Below are 17,924 nucleotides of genomic sequence, written 5' to 3' on the forward strand. Positions count from 1 at the left end.
TTAAATTTAGGCTCACTTCCATTCCCCCAGAACTGATTGCATTGACCCAAAGTCACAGATAAGCAGCCGTAGAGGATGATAATATACGTCCCATTGCAACTTTTGTGTTTTATCGGTCTCCGACCTGGAACAGCGCTCCCTTAAGAGAGCTCTCCACAGTCTGACAGACCAAGCAGCTCTGAAGTAACATTCTGTCTGCTGAGATCATGTCTTCATCTGCTCAGTTTCTGAAGGTAGCGTAGATGTAGGCTACACTAATGGTCAAAAGTTTGGAATAATTTTCATGTTTTTAAAAGAAGTCTCTTATGCACACCCAGGCTGCATTATTTGATTAAAATGCAAACAGTAATATTGTGAAATATGATTACAATTTTTTTAAAAGAACTGCTTTTCTATAAACTTTTTTTCTGGGTTTAGGAGGCAGTGGAGTTTGAGGAAAGCACTACATGATGAAATTCATAAGCACCATTTACAGAACTTTGCATAAGTTGTTTTGTTGCATAAGTGCTGAAAGCGTGTCTTTGCCAGGAAGTGGAAATAAAGCGCAGCAAATATGAAATCATCCAACGCATTGCCAAAATTGGTACCAAACAACTTACTCAAAACTAAAGTTGAGTAAGTTGTTACTCAACCCAACCCCCCCCCCCCCCCCCCCCCCCACACACACACACAAACACACACATTCTTGTACATCTATTTTTATGAGGACACAATGCAATCTCTCAATGCAATTACCCTAACCTTACCCATCACAACTAAGTGCCTAACCCGACCCCTGACCCTAAACCGACCCTTAACCTCATTATAACCTTATCCCTAAAACCAAGTCTTGACCCTCAAACAGGCGTTTAAAGGCTCTCAGAAAGTGAGGACCGGCCAAAATGTCCTCACTTTACTCTCTTTGTCCTCACTCCAATGGTCTAAAACTCAAACTGGTCCTCTCAAAGACAGTTGTACAAGTACACACACACACACACACACACACATACACACTCACTCACTCACCGCTGTTTAATAAGCGGTTCGTCACACACGGCCTATGTCCTTCAGAAACTTTCTATAGTTCATCTACTGAATCTATATTTGAGCAAGACTCTTTCTTCAGTCATCATGGCTATATGGCGAATATTGAATGACTTCAGCCATATAGTATTGCTCCAGAAGACTTGGTATATACTGTACACTGTCCATTTGAATGAGACCGTAAACAAACTAATAATCTTAATGTGATGCATATTTGCCAGTCATACATTAATAAAACAGGTAAGAAACTGCACTCAAAAAAAAAAAAAAAATCACGATTCATGGCATAGTTTATTATTTTGTAACATTTTTATTCAGATTGCTTAGAATCAGGCATAAATCTGAAAAAATAATAATTTATTCAGGTAAAAAGTATGAACACGGTTTAAATATATGGCAAGCTGTGCAACGACCAATATTGAATTAGATCAAAATGTATGAGATTAAAAGAAATTGGATTTATTGATGATAAATATATAAATCTGGTTATTAAACACATTCATTTACCATTAAATAGATCTTGCAAATCTTTATTTATATGCATTACATTAAGTTTATCAGTTTGTTTATGTTAAAACTGTGTCATCCAAATGGATGGAAATTTTCTATGCAATTCGAATACATAAACCTTTATTGTAGGTCTAATTCTTGTTTTTTGAACGATATAGCATTCTAGTCATGTGGATTTATTTTATGGTGTTTAATTTCCCTTTTTGAAGCATTTAATAAAATAAAATAAAAAAGGCTTTTGCTTTAAACATTGAATGTTTTAGGAAAAGTTTTATGTATTGTTGAAGAAGAATGGCTACAATTTGCAATTTTACATAATTCATAAGCACCATTTGCAGAACTAAAGTGCATCATTTGCTGAAAACTTTCCTGTCTTTGTCAGTAAGTGGAAAAAAGAGCACTGAATATTAAATCATCCAATGCATTTGTTTTTCCCCCCAGTCCAAACATGCATCCCATCATTATTATGAATAGCATAGTTTTGTTCCACAGGGAAAAAAACAAAAAAACATTTGGAATTACAAGAGTGTAGGTAGATATGACTTTTTGTTACTTACAATAATCGTACAACTAAATGTACAGAGATGCAGATATTTCTTTGGGAGTTGCATCTAAGATTGAATTGGGTTTGAATTGGTCACTGAAAACTAAAGTTCCTCAGAACAGTGTGAAATCATCCCATCTCTCTCCTGTAACTCATACACACACACTCAGGAGGACCTTGAGGTCATTGTCAGACGTAGGCAGGCCTACACTTTGGCCAATCAATCACCATACAAGCCCCATATGAATCTCGAGTCAAATCAAATATACAATTAGCACAATTTAAACATTAATATGCGGAAGCATGCTGACTTAATAATAGCCCATTTACCCCTTCAGTCACATGTATTAATATTTCATTTGAAACCCTTCTTCTGTTTTTTTTTTATTAATTTAAATAAGATTTTTGCTGTGCATTCACATAATCCAGTTCAGATTTTTTATCTTTCAGCTTTTATTTGCGACCCGTTTTGAATAAACATTTGTCTCTCTCTCTATGCTGATCTGGCTAATAAATTGGATAGCGCAGGGTCAGTGTGTTTGCTATCAGAGGCGAGTCGCTTCAGCTCGCATCGGGCCGCCTCGCCGCAGGATTAGAGTGACACCCTGCTCACTTATATGAAAGTGTGCGCTGATTGCTCTCGCAAAAATGCCAAACACTTTTTTTGTCTGCAAGGAGGAGAGAGAATCTAATCAACTCTTCAGAGAGTCTCTGACGTCACAGGCATTACTTATGTGGTGTGTGTGTGTCTTGTTATTTGATCCACTTGCTCTATGTTTACAGGCGTTTTAGGGATATCAGTTTTCATCTCAGTCGTTCATTTGATGTCTATGCTTATTTATGTACTGCTCGAGCAATACTGGCTTGCATTTTGGGGTCAGTTTTATTGTTGTTGACAATAGTTGTGTTTGGAATGGGAATATCAGCATATTGATTGCTGCATTATGATTATTATGTATGGCATACTACTTACTGTAGTGCTTGAAGTCTGTGGTCTGACATAATTTGAAGTTCAAACCTAATGTCCCATGAACACAAACCACACTCATAAAAACTTGGGCAGATTAGAGCTCTTTCCATTTGCACATCATTTTGTTATCCCGGTTACAGTCAAATTAGCCTGCTCGCTCTTATCACTCACCCCATTGCATTGTGGGATATTCAGCAAGACTTTCTTTTTAATTAACTTACAGGCCTTAGAAATGTGTGCATTTTTTTTTATTTTGAAGAGCAGTGAATGAACTTTTCTAATGTATTTTTTAAGGCTTTACTGTAGTTATAGTCATGCCTGAAGGCTGTTGGCTTTGCGCTATTGTTTTTTAAGACAATTATAATAAAATGAAAACGTCACACATTTTCATTAAAATATTGTTTTATTTAGCCAATTCATTAGATGCCTCCTTATATTCCTTATATTTGATATTGAGTGCCAGTACAAAACCGTATTTAACATTTGAAAGTAAATGGAAAACTAATTGGAAAATTTGCACATTTGTAAGATTGGTTTTTATATGTCTATCTTTTGAATTTGATGAGCTTCTTATGAAAGCTTGTTTCCGCCATGGAATAAAACAATTTAAAAGATCATTGCGACTTTTTATCTCACAGTTTGGTCTTTTTTTCTCACAATTACGAGTTATAAAGTCAGAATTGTGAGATATAAACTTGTAATATGCGAGTTATAAAGTCAGAATTGCGTTATATGTCACAATTGAGTTATAAAGTCCATTTCTGAGAGGAAAAAAAATGAATTTCTAAGAATTGCAATTTTATATCTCACAATTCTGACTTTATAACTCAAAATTACTACTTTATATCACGCAACTGTGAGATAAAAAGTTGCAATTATACTTTTTTAAAAAAAAATTATTCTGTGACCGAAATTAATTTGACCCAAAATACCAAAGAGTTTGATTTGGCACGACCTTTGTCATCAGGAATGAAAGATATGGGAAGTGTTTTCTCCTTTCTTTTAGGAGCCTATAATTTGCAATGATAATGGATAGTTGAATTATATTATTTGCATTTCACATTTTTTGGGAGGAACCCCACCTGTTGAGAAGAACTACACTCGAAAAATCCTGGTAAATGCCACGATAAATACACTTTATCCTCTTCAAACCTTCTATTCTTTCTCCTCACACACAGACATGACCACAAATACACGCACAAAGTGGGAGACTATTATTAAGAATGTAGTAGTTGTTGGTTTCAGCAGAAATGTCAGCGTGTGTTGTAACCTTTACTCGAGCATGTTATCTGCCTCCATGGCAGTGCAATGGGAAAATGAAGGACGAAGACAACGCAATGGGATTTGAAAGGTCCCCATCAGCGTCTTGCCCCGAGGCGCTCTCCCTTTCACAGTTCAGCAACGCGAACACACACCGTTTTACGCGTGCGCGCACACACACGTGGCACCGTGGAGAGAGCTTCAAATGTTGCTATCTGTCTCTGCACATCTTTATCTGGCCGTATAGGGCTGAACGTGCTCTGTCAAGGAATTACGCTGCGCTCGGGGAAGCAGGTAAAGTCGCTGAAACAGCTTTGCTAAGCGCATTTGCTCGGTCAGTGGTAAGTCTTACTGACGCTGTTTACTGCAGTCAACAAAATCAATAATCAAAAGGTGGACATGCTTGTACGCTGCGTAGCTTAATGTGATTTACACTAGTAGGACATGCGCATCAATGTCCTTGTTGGTACTAGTAGGCCTACAACACTCATCAACAAATACGATTTTAGGGCTAGTGAAGGCCATCTTCAGTCATAATGGGAGCAATCTAGTTTTGTTGTGTTGCATGATGTCATGATGTGCAAGTACAATGACACAGTGTTTTGTACCTCTTCTTGAGCATATTTTAATTTGAACCTATATATATATATATATATATAGATAGATATTCAGCATTAAATTGATCAAAAATATTACAAATTATTTCTATTTCAAATAAATGTTTTTTTTTTAACTCGTTTTTTTTCATCAAAGAATCACTATTTGTTTTATCAGTTTCCACAAAAATATGAAGCATCACAACTGTTTTCAATGTCGATAATAATACGATTTTTTTTTTGAGCAGCAAATCATCATATTAGAATGATTTCTGAAGGATCATGTGACACTGAAGACTGGTTAAATGATGCTGAAAATTCAGCTTTACAACACAGGAATAAATTACATTTTTCAATATATTCAAATAGAAAACTGTTGTTGTAAATTGTAATAATATTTCACAATATTGCTGTTTTTACCGTATTTTTTTATTAAATAATTGCAGCCTTGGTGTGCATTAAAAAACAGACCCCAAATGTATTTATTTCATTCACATTTCCTTATTAATTATTTTAGCAGTTTTTGTCCTCCTGTGATAAATTGCTTGTGACCTTCATTTGTCGCTTTGGATGCATGTACTGTATGTAGCATTGATGGACCTGGGTGTGTGTTTCAATATGACAGTGTGTGATATGAAACATTGCACAGGTCAAGAGATCTTGTATTCCAAAAATTGAGACATCACTACTGTGCCCACGATACGATGTGCCTGTGAAAGTTATGCAAACTGCAAACAAACAGAAGCTCTCTCTAGTCTACATTCATTTAACTGCATTGCTAATGTCTGCGATGGAAGGGACGGGTCCACTGACACGAGATGAGGCGTTTGTGCCGGTGGTTTTACTGATGCACTGCTCAAGGATGTCTTGTTTTATTACATTATTAAGAATTATTACATGCAATCCACAGACTAGTTCTTCCTTGTGGAACACAAATGACGATATTTTGTCAATGGGGTCCAATGCAAAGTTGTTCAGGATTCTTAAAAATAAATGTTCCAAAAGGGGTTTTCCTCAGCAATAGCCATTTTGGGTTCCCAAAATAACCTTTCAGTGCTCTTCACTCTTAAAAATAAAGGTTCTTTATTGGCATTGGTGGTTCTATTTAGAACCTGTGACATCCATGGAGCCTTTCAAATGCACAAAAGTTTCTTTACATTGGGAAAAAAGTTCTTTAGATTTTACTCGGATCTGTTTTTGTCATGACAGTGTGAACAGTGCAAACCACATGGAATCTGATCCTTTCAATTCCGATTTGTGCCACTTCCATGTGGTCCTAAATCCGATACAGATCAGATGTTTTGCGATGCGACCTCAGTCTGAACAGTCATATTGGAAGTCAAAAGTGAGACTTTTAAGTCACTCTAGATCAACATTCGTCAAGTCAAGTTACCTTTATTTATATGGTGCTTTATATAGTAGCCTACAGATTGTTTCAAAGCAGCTTTACAGTGATAACAGGAAAATAATGCAACAGAGTTAGAAGAAATAGCGTCATAGTCCAGCTTAAGTATAAGTTCAGTGATGGTTTATTTCTGTTGTAAACAAGTTATTCATTAAGTTCATATATAGCCGCTCTGGAGAAACACCGCCGGCTGGGGAATCCAGCTTAATCTGGCAACCCATCTTTTAATGCCTGTTCATAATTGAGACGGTTTTCCTGAACAGGTGACGTCTGTCAAGTGTGACGAATGGGATCTTTCTCACTCTTGCCGACTCTCTCTCTCCGCTTTCTCTGCTCTTTTTACCATCATTATTAAGCGACCTCTGCAATTTTCTTTCAGCGGGAAAAAAACAAAATGGGAAATTAATGAAGATGGTGCCTGTCACAGGGAGAGGGCTGGTTAATTGGTTGTTTCCTCTTTTGCTACAGATGGATGAAGTGTTTTACAGCTGTATCTAAGCATCGCTGTGAACCTGAGCATGAGTAAAACACTGATCCGAGACCAGTAGACCACCTAAAGGCCAGTTCACCAAGAACGATGACTATATTAGCGTCCCACACCAACACACGATGTTGTTCTGTAGCCTATATAAGCGCGCTGCAGTTTTGAAGTCTTCCACTTTAAATGCTCGAGCTCTTTAAAGCAGGATGGATTCTGATTGGCTGTCAATGTTTTTATCATTCAAGCTGGAAAAATTAATTCTGAAAGTGATTCCAGTTATATTGTTTCTTTGAGCTGTTGTGGTTTATAGTTGTGGTGGTGTGTACTCTGCTATTCTTTTATATTTAGAACGATTTGTAGAGCTTTATCTTTATTGTTACAGTCATCATCCTTGGTGTGAACGGGCCTTTAGGCTGGTGTGTTTTTCTGCAGGGAGTTTATGTTGGCTTGTAACCTGGAAATCCAGACCTAAATCTGAAAGATTAATGGTCTGGCATCGACTAATGAAAATCGGCCAGCTCGAGGGGCGGCACCAAGCATGCATTTGAAAATCTCACTGCACGCAATTGGATAACACTACGACCAATCACAACAAGCCCCATACGCTAAGCTACCAGCAGAGCTAACTGGTGGATTAGACTCTTGCCGTATCCAGTCGTCAAAACTGCAAAAACGCCCTTCTTGCAAAGGAACGATTCGAGCGGCGTCTTCTGTTTCTCTTTTAGATAAAAAGCCAAGTCTAACTCTTCATTGTAGCGGCCAAAGCCGTTTCAAACAACTGGTGTTCATCCATAGCCATCTTGCAATGTTTACTAATGACTTTTAGGTCACAGCGCTGTCGTCTTCTGTTTAGCTCGCCTCTGGCCCGCCTATATCAGATAAACCGCTGTGATTGGTGCAGCTCGGATACAAGGGCATATTTAATGAGCATCATTACTCGACACCAGAGTAACTCGCTGAGCAGATTCAACTTGTGCTCTCGCGAGAACTCTGGATTTGCAGGGTACCCATAGGGTGTAACGGTACACAGAAGCCATGGTTCGGTAAGTACCTAGGTACAATTTGCTCAAGAACGTCTGGCTGGTTAAGATAGTTATGCATGTTGACTACACACATTAAAAATGAAAGATCTTCAGTGTCAGCATCTTACCTGTCTGTTTGTATGCTCAGTTTTCTGTCATAGTGAAGCAAGTTAAGACACTGCATGGCAAAAACCTGTTTGGATTCTTATAACATGGTTTAGAATATTGGACAAAACATCCAAAATAGGGATGGATTCACTTTCAATGTGTTCTCTGTGTACTTGCGTGAAGCATTAGAATCTAATGTCTGAGGATTGTAGCATGTTTGATCTGATCAACTACGTAATTGAGACTTGAAAGTATGTTTTACAACAGTAAACAAACTCTCGTTGCCCTTGTTGAGAAATATGTTCTATTTTAAATCCATTTTAATAATGAATTATTTTTAATATCTCTTTTATATTTATTAAATAGAAATAGATCAATGCATTTTATTTTCTAGATATTAAGTTGAGAAATGATGTATGAAATTATTGACAATAGTTGATAGGCTGTGTGTCATCAGTTAAAGCTTTAATGCTAATTTGAATGCTAGAAGTCAATTTTCATAATAAATGTCAATCTGAGCCAGCCAATCTTTCACGCAGGCTAGTCACACAATTTTTGCATTGGTCTTATGTTGACGACGCCTGCTGAGTTTGTGTCTTTAGATTAGTTCTGGTACAGTGTTTACTTTTGTTCAGGGATAGATTAAAAGCTGATGTGTTGCAGGCCTTTAGATTGCCATCAAGCTGAGATAAGGAGATTAAACAAATGTCATCCGCTGGCACCCTTTTCTTGATCTGTTCAGATGACAGATATGCTTTTGCAGGTTGCATTTGACCACTGAACAGTCTGAAGCGAGACAAGTTTCATTTCAAATACATTGTGTATTTCTGTCCTGTAATGTGTGATTTCTCGAGTGCACGCGTGTCTCAGATTAGGCGTAACATGCTGTCGTCTCAAGGTCAGTCCGTCAGAGCAGATCGCCAAAAATCTGCACCCCGCCAATCTTCCTCTGTCTGCTACGCTCTCCATCCCATCTTCAGACTCTGTTTTTCTTCCTCCCTCTTTTCCATCACGTATCTTTTGTTCATTTTACCCTCCTCCCCAAAGTGCAAGTGCTGTAAAGCCGAGAGGTCCGTGTGAAGCTCTGTGATTGGCTGCGCTGGGTGGCGGTGTTCACAATCGATTATGCCACGCCGGTCTCTGACTAACAGCTTCTGTGTGCCTCACGCTCTTCTTTTATACCACAAATCTCCAACCCCTCTGCCCTCTGCCCCACTCACCCAATCTGCTCTTTTTCTATGGTCCTTTTCTTCCTCCTTCCCTCTTCTTGCTTTCTACTCTTTCTGCGCCGCGCCGGCAGTTCACGTCTGGCAGAATCACCTGTTTCAGTCTTCTCATAGACAGGAGAGAAATTACAAATGAGATCTCTTCTAATGTGTCAAATGCTTCTCCTAATAGACAGAAATGACATTAAAGTGAGCAAACTGAGCAAAAACATGCTCATCCATCCATCCATACACATTATGTAGATCTATACACACATCCATACATACATGCATACATACATATCCATCCATTCATTCATACATACATACATACATCAATCCATACCCATCCATCCAACACATACACATACTGTAGATCCATACACATATCCATACATGCATACATACATACATATCCATCCATTCATGCATACATCCATCCATCCATACATACATATATCCATCCATCCATCCATACATACATACACACATACACATACTGTAGATCCATACACATATCCATACATGCATACATACGTACATACATACATACATACATACATACATACATACATACATACATACATACATACATACATACATACATACATACATACAGAGACATCCATCCATCCATCCATCCATCCATACATACACACATACTGTAGATCCATACACATATCCATACATGCATACATGCATACATACGTACATACATACATACATACAGACAGACAGACAGAGAGAGATATCCGTCCGTCCGTCCGTCCGTCCGTCCGTCCGTCCGTCCGTCCGTCCGTCCGTCCGTCCGTCCGTCCATCCATCCATCCATCCATCCATCCATCCAAATAAAGTAAATAGTGTCAGTTTTGATTTCAAGACGTTGAATGAAATTCAAAATGTCATCAATGTCTGTGGCTTTCTTACACTTAATTTGCCAGCTATTATATTATTGCCCAGCCATTTCTCCACAATGATCTCCCATCATTCTCAGCCTCTCTCCTTCGGCCACAGTGGGAAAACATGCCTATGAAAACCATTATGAAAATAATGTGTCTTTGTGTTTGAGAAATGTGGCGTACATGTTTGGAGCTCCTTGATTTCGCTTCCTTTGTGTGATTTTGTTTGTGCTCCATTTTGTTGAGGCCAGTGTGGAGAGAGGAGAATTGCCTGGAGAACGCTGGATAAAATGTTTCTCTTTCTTTTTTTCTTTTTTTTATTATTATTGAAAGGCAGTGAAGCGTTCCCATAGAAGCAGAGGACAGGGTAACGCCTTCATCTGCCTGGACGCAATGTTCTGTCTCGCTCTCTTTGCCTCAATTGCTCTAAGAAAAACACAGAAGTCAAATGTACCTTGTGAAAATGAGCTCTACGTGTGTCTGCACATTATAAGGCTGGCTAACATATACTGTTATGTCTTCTAGGGCTGGGCCTTCATAACTAAACCAGTACAAAAATGTCAATGTTTTTTAGTGTTTTGATGACAATCTATATACAGTATCACTATTAGGGGTCTAATGATTTCACAATTCTCAAAAGCAATTTTGATACCACAGCAAAAACTGATATGCTGAGTCCTGAATGTGGTTTGATCCATCACATACACAAACAAACTAGCAGCAGCATCCTGACAGGCAGCGAGACGAGAGAAGTGAGCAGTGAGATTTCTTCTGGGGTTTAAGGGCCGATGAGAGAGGGAATTGGCCCGTTTGTGTGTGGAGTGTTGTCTTTTTTGATTCCGCTAACTAGGATCTCTGGAAAACGCCGGATTGGACGGATAAGGTCATCCGCATCTGTAACATCCAGCACCAATTCCTCTATTAAATTAACTTGCTAACTGTGAAACACTGACTCGATAGCTTTCTCAAGGTCAAAGTGCATCAGTATGTATTCCAGCACTCTCAGGCTGCGATTGATCGGCGTAATGGGGTTATCAGAGATTAGACCGAGTGCTAATGTAAATAATCGTGGGATATGTGTGTGACGGTTTATGGAGTAATACTGTAAATAATATTTCTATTTGCTTTCGCTGGCATTTTACACAGTGTTATTTAGCAATGAGAGGGAATTACTGTAGGTCATTCTGACTAGAAAATATTTTTCTTTCTTTTAATCAAAATGCCAGTGAATTTTGGCATTAGGGATGAGCCTGAAGAGCCGAATACTATGTTCGGAAAGGAATTACACTTTCTATGGGGCCCCTAAAGGGACATGGTGATAGAAAAAAAAAATGTCAATGCTTTTGAGTTCTCTTATATAGTTTGGTAATGAATTACATTGTATATAATCAGGGAGTTATCAATATACGGGATAATGAAAGTGCTTTTGAATGCATGCTTGCTTTTTACTTTTACTTTTGAATTCGCAATCACATGTACTCTGTGTATAGCCGACTACAGCAGCAAGCCCAACCATGTCCATTCAGGGGCTCTATAGAAAGTGTTTTTCTTATTCCAAGCCTTTCTGAATGCATATTTAGGCATGGTGCCTTATACATGTAAAAATATGATTTTTTTGCATTGTGAATTTTATCGTTAAAACTGCTAAAATATGCATTTATTTAGCATATTCTGAAGTTATATAGATGCCACAAATATTTTATTTATAGTTTTAATTTTTGGATTATTGTGACTGTGTCAGTAGGCAGACCTTTTCTTGACCAAAGCTTGTTGGTTTGAAAATATTTACACTTTCAAAAGTTTGGGTTCTGCATGATGCTTTAAATTGATGTGACTGTAAATACTTTTTACGATGTTACAGAAAGTTTCTATTTCAAATAAATGCTGTTCTTCTGAATTTTCTGTTCATCAAAAAATATAATACAATTTCCACAAAACATATGAAGCAGCACAACTGGTTTCAACATTAGTACTAATAATAAATGTTTCTTGAGAAGCAAGTAATGCATATTAGAATGATATCTGAAGGATCATGCATGTGACACTGAAATTTTCAGCATTGCATCACAGGAATAATTTACATTTTACAATATATTCAAATAGAAAACTGGCATTTTAAATTGTAATACTAATTTTCATCAAATAAATGCAGCCTTGGTGTGCAGAAGAGACTCTTTCAAAAACGTATACAATCTTTTAAACACTACTGTAAATGACGACTTTGTACATGTTGATGAACATTGCATCTAAAATTAGTCGATCAATAAACAAAATGTCACTTTTTAAATCCAAAATGTTAAAACGTTTCCAAAATCACTGGGGTTGCTCTTGTAATAGTGTATTTGAAAAGTTGTATGATATGAATGTCTTACTTATCACCTTAATTACAGGTTAATTTCATTCACACGCTGACCTGTAGGCCGCCTTTGTACTCGTGAGATCAAAACACGGCCTCCATTTGCTCTGTGAATGATGAACTAGATACACCGGGACAGCAGCAGTGAGTAAGGTAGATTATAGCTGACAACTAATGCTATCATAATGCAAGCATGCTCATCACTTTGAACTCCAATAACTCTCCATATCTCATTTCTCACCCTCTTTAGTCATTTAGTGTGCAGACAGGCAGTCTGCATATTAGCACATGAAAGCAAGACACGGAGACCATTACAGGCTCATGCGCTCACATCTCCCTCTTTAGAAGAATTGAGAAGCACAAAATGATGTGATGCAAAGTTATAGACTAAAAAAAATAAAAAAGTAATTTACTAACATTTTGTATCTATGCAAATGATGATATGATGCTAACAGTAAATGCATATTGTATACTTTTATGTTCTTGTTTTACCAATAAAAAAATAAATATGGTTATTATCCAGGCAGGTAGTTGAGAATTTACAGTGCTTGATAAGCTATAAATGCTAAAAGAGACAGTTGAAAATATATTGTACATCTAATCATGTTTCGGCTAACCTATCAAGTGCAGTACTATATATGTACATAATTGGTTGCTACAGACGGGCTGCATCCAAAATCGCACACTCTCTTGAGTACTTATACTTTGCAAGCGTTAAAGTATAGTATGAATATGTGTAGTATGAATGAAATTCAGAATAGGCTACTACATTCACCATGTTGTCATTATCATGTGATCTGCAGCGTCAGTTGCTCACTTAACACTCTCAGAAAATAAAGTACATAATTGTACCTCTAGGGGTACAATGGCTTGTCACTGGGACTGTACCCTCAAGGGTACAATATTGTACCTTAACCTTTAAAAGAAACGGTACATGTATGTACCTTTTAATGCTTTTTGACCCTCAAAAAGGTGCATATGTACCTTGAGGTCCAATAATAAGCCCTATGGGGTACGTTAGTGTAGATTGTACCTTGGGGAACCGAAATGGACTCCTACTGTACCCCTATTTCTGACTGCCATTCACAAATCCTCTCCTGTGGCCTCATAGGATAATATCCAAAACTGTCCATCGTTTAATGTCCCATCCATTTTAATAGGGCGGTGAAGCCTGTTTAATTATCTGAAAGGATGTAGGTTCAAACCCCTTGTTGAGCACTTGCTTAAAAGTGTAGAAGTTTTGTTGATTCTGTTCATTTGAAGCTGAATTAACACCGCTTGAATTGCATGTGTTTTTGTCAATCCAATAGGGCAAAACAAGGCTTTCCTCTGCTGCCTGCCAGTTATTTTAACCAGGTTTGTACTAAGTACACTACCAAGACAGTGATATTCAGTGTACATTATTGAGGATGCATACTCTATCAAGCAGATGCGCCGAATATGAATGCAATGCGCTAACTTGTACTATAAGCATTCTCTAGTAGAAAATAATAATTAAGAAAATGCTTAATAGGTTAATACATTAAGACAGTAATACTGAAGGACCAAATTCAGTACCTATTAATAATACTACAGGCTTGCAAGCTGAAGAGCCCAGAATATGAAGTGCTTTCCCACAGAAAACCTTTAATGTGCAGTTTAGTTCGTTGCATTAATCTGTTTGCCTGAATATAGTATGCAAAATGTAATAAGGTGTATACTGAATTTGATCTTTTAATATCAATGTCTTAATACGTTTTAGAAAGTCCCGCTGTTTTTAGTGAGAGAAATGCTGCTGCAGGTGCTGAATGGATCACAAGTGCCCAAAACTCACAGTTTGTTCACATATATTTGTTTTTCTTCTTTTGAGAGGTGGTCTAAATATCTGTGGCTTGAAACAGATGGACAATAAACAGGCCTGTGCTGCCTCAGGGTCTCTGTGCTGGTCATGTGAATGAAAACTATGGGTATTATTGCATGTTGATGAGTGAGTTTTAATTGCACCATTAATGCAACATTTTGACTGATGAATATGCATTACGTGAGCATTGCATTTGCATGAACTTTCCCAAAGTTACCAATCAGACGGTTGTTTTTTAATTATTATTTTTGAAAGCCACACGTACGTAACCACAATTTTAAAACCCTTTTTATATGGCAATGGCTTAATTATAGTTGAAAAGGTAGTGCTTTGCTTTTGTCTGGGATGCATTAGAATAATTTGCATTATTAATAATTTGCAATTGAATGCAGTATTGTTTTGACTTTAATGACCCTGACAACCTCTTGTTAGCAAGATATTATTAAATAATATTGTTGAATTTTAAGTGGTATAGTGTGTGTGTGTGTGTATGTATGTATGTATGTATATATATATGTGTATATATATATATATATATATATATATATATATATGTTTATGTATATGTATATGTGTATATATATTTATATATATATATATAGATATAGATATATTTATATATACACAACACATACACACACACACACACACACACACACACACACACACACACACACACACACACACACACACACACACACACACACACACACACTAATACTTTAGTATTTTGACAGCATTGTACAACCAACTTCATTGGCCGTTTACTACAGGCTCTTTTGGCGCGATTTGCTTGCCACAATCTTACCTCTCTGATTAGTGGAAATTTCTTTATATCATCATGGGTAATGTAGTTCTCACCACAAATTCCCATGTTAAACAAGACTGTTTTAAAAATTAGTTAAAATAATGTGAACAGATGGCTTCAACAAAAGGATATATACTCTCATTTAACAACTTTAGAGCTCAGAACAGGTCTGTCATTATAGGTTTGTAAGTTATCGTTAAAAATGTAATTTCCCTATGCAAAAAAATAAATGGAGTTTTTACTTCAGAACCTGACTATTGCATTCTATTAACATTTTGATTGGCTGGCGCTGCATTGCAGGATTTTTGCTTTCAGTGTGGACAGATACATTACAACACTCGCACTCCTATGATGCCTTAAAATACTGCGTAGGTCGCCAGCTCACTAGGGTTTGGAGTGGAGCTTATGTGTTGAAACATAAAAGCTCAATGACATGAGATGTGTCTGGCCTTACATGGCCTCCACCTCTTCCTCTACCTTCTGCCGGCCCTGTTTTGTGCAGTGGGTTTTGCGGAGAGGTAATCACAGTGTGTCAGTGTGCCCTGTTCTAATTGGCCTGTCACCCTCCATATGCAGGCAGGGAGGGGATGGCCTTTGTGTGGCTGCCATGGCGACAGACCGAGTTAATGAGCGGGAGAGGGCTGAGACTATGACACTAGTCCGTCCAACTGAGAGCAGAGCAATGCCACTACATATACACACACTGTGCATCTTCTGTCCATCCTTTAAATCTTTTGACATGTACCATGCTAATAACATGGTACCATTTGAGTCCTTTTGAATACCATGTAAATACCATAATATGAATATTTTTTACATGGTTTTATTACCCATTGGTAGTGATTGTATCAGATGGCAATACTATGGTACTTTAATATATACTATGGTAGCTGTTAAGTTTATTTAAAAAAAAAACGTGTGTGTGTGCAGTTTATGTTGTGCAACAAATGTAACATTGCAAAAACTAAATGCATGCAACTTATATTAGATATACAAGAGTAGTCAAAATGTCACGTTAAACTCACAGCATATGCAGCGATGAGCTCGCAGTGTTTACTGTGAACGGAGCCACTCTGAGACGCAAATCATGAGATGCTTGTCATCATAAATTTTTAGCTCCAATACGAAATTGTGGCTGGTCTATGTAATTAATGGGCAATGCTGATTCAGAGATAGACATTTGATATAGTGCAATAAAGCAGGATAATAAATGAGTTTAAAATGGCTATACTTACCTGTAGGTGCGTCCTTAAATTTGAGCTTGAGGTCTTCGACGCAGACAGCGTTTTATCTTTGGTTTGCATAGATTACATACAAAAATGTAACCTTTATAGACAATTCATGTGACATATCAACCTACCCGTCCTTTATGTAATCATCAGACGATCTCTTTGTGATATTTAAAAGGGGTGGTATATAACCTTTTCACAAGATTTAAAATAAGTATTTGATGTCTCCAGAGTGTGTATGTGAAGTTTTAGCTCAAAATACCCCACATATATTTTTATATAGCATGTTAAAATTGTACATTTTTGAGGATGAGCAAAAACGCACCGTTTTGTGTCTGTTCCTTTAAATGCAAATGAGCTGCTGCTCCCGGCACAGGGGGCGGAGCTTCAACAGCTTGCACTCACACAGACATGCACTGAAAATTTCAAAAACTTTCAGCCTTTTATGCTCAAACTGGATTCAGACAATGATGGAGAGACTCAAGAAGAAGTGACAACATGTAGAAGCAACAGGACATACTGCAGCCTACTGTCGCACGCATGCTCGCCGTTTATCCAGCACCGGCTTTGATTTGGCAAACAATGTCCACAGACAAGGTAGAGTATTTTGCATGATTTATGAAAGTATGATGTATTGTGACATCAGAAATGATGAATAACTAAGTAATGCTAGACGTAAAGCAAGTCAAATTTGTAGTTTTCTTATGTCTCATTCGAACTACAGAAAGGCGACCCGGTTTGGCAAACTTGTATAGTGTGGTTATAGCCGATATAGGGCCGCAAAGCGAATCCATAAGTGCCGTTCACCCTGTTACGACTTGATGAACCACTGATAAGATTTTGGAAACATTATTTTAAGGTAAAAAAATGTTCCTTAGTGTTGCTTTAAAAATATCATGGCATGAATATGGTAATAAAACAAGTTTTGGTGTTTTTTGGTGTTACTTCCTCAGAACAGTTATCATTGGTTGTTTTTTGTTCAGTAAATCCACCTCGCCCCTGCAGCACGTCCCAGCAGAGGTTCAGATGATGTGGAATAACTTAATATAATGCAGATTGATAATCTCTGACTGCATGGCTAACTCTCATTATCTACAGTACAGAGTTCACTGTAAGGAGACAGATGGTCATGTCGTGTCTTTACACAAGAGAAACCAACCATACAGACAACAAGCATCGACAAAAGAGATTATCCTTGTCATTCATCGGCCTCTTTTCATTTCGCCTTTTAAAATTCCATTATGAACTCTCCCGCTGGAGAATCTCAATTGAAATTAGACATTATGTTGTTTCCTTTTGAATTGTTCTGATCCAGATTGATGTTTTCAGGTCTTAGTACTGTTCTGAGCTTTTGTTGTGTATTTGTATTCATAAGTTTCATTAAAAAAAGATGTGTGTTGTATAAAAAGTTCACTTTTTAAAATAGAAGTTTACTTATGATGGAGCACAGAATATAACATTTAGACTGTTCTGCCATTATGGGACAAGTCTCTTCTGCTCACCAACCCTAGTGAAAATATTTGAAATACATTTATTTTATGGCAAGTATACTATAAATACATTTACATACTGTACAGTATGTATGTGCTTAATATAAATACCCTGCAACTAATTTTGTACTTAATGCACTTTAGCTATCCGGAAATAGTGCTGAGTTCCAGCTAAAGA

The sequence above is a fragment of the Scardinius erythrophthalmus genome, assembly GCF_964197995.2.
Source record: "Scardinius erythrophthalmus genome assembly, chromosome: 12".
NCBI classification, from domain to species: Eukaryota; Metazoa; Chordata; class Actinopteri; order Cypriniformes; family Leuciscidae; genus Scardinius; species Scardinius erythrophthalmus.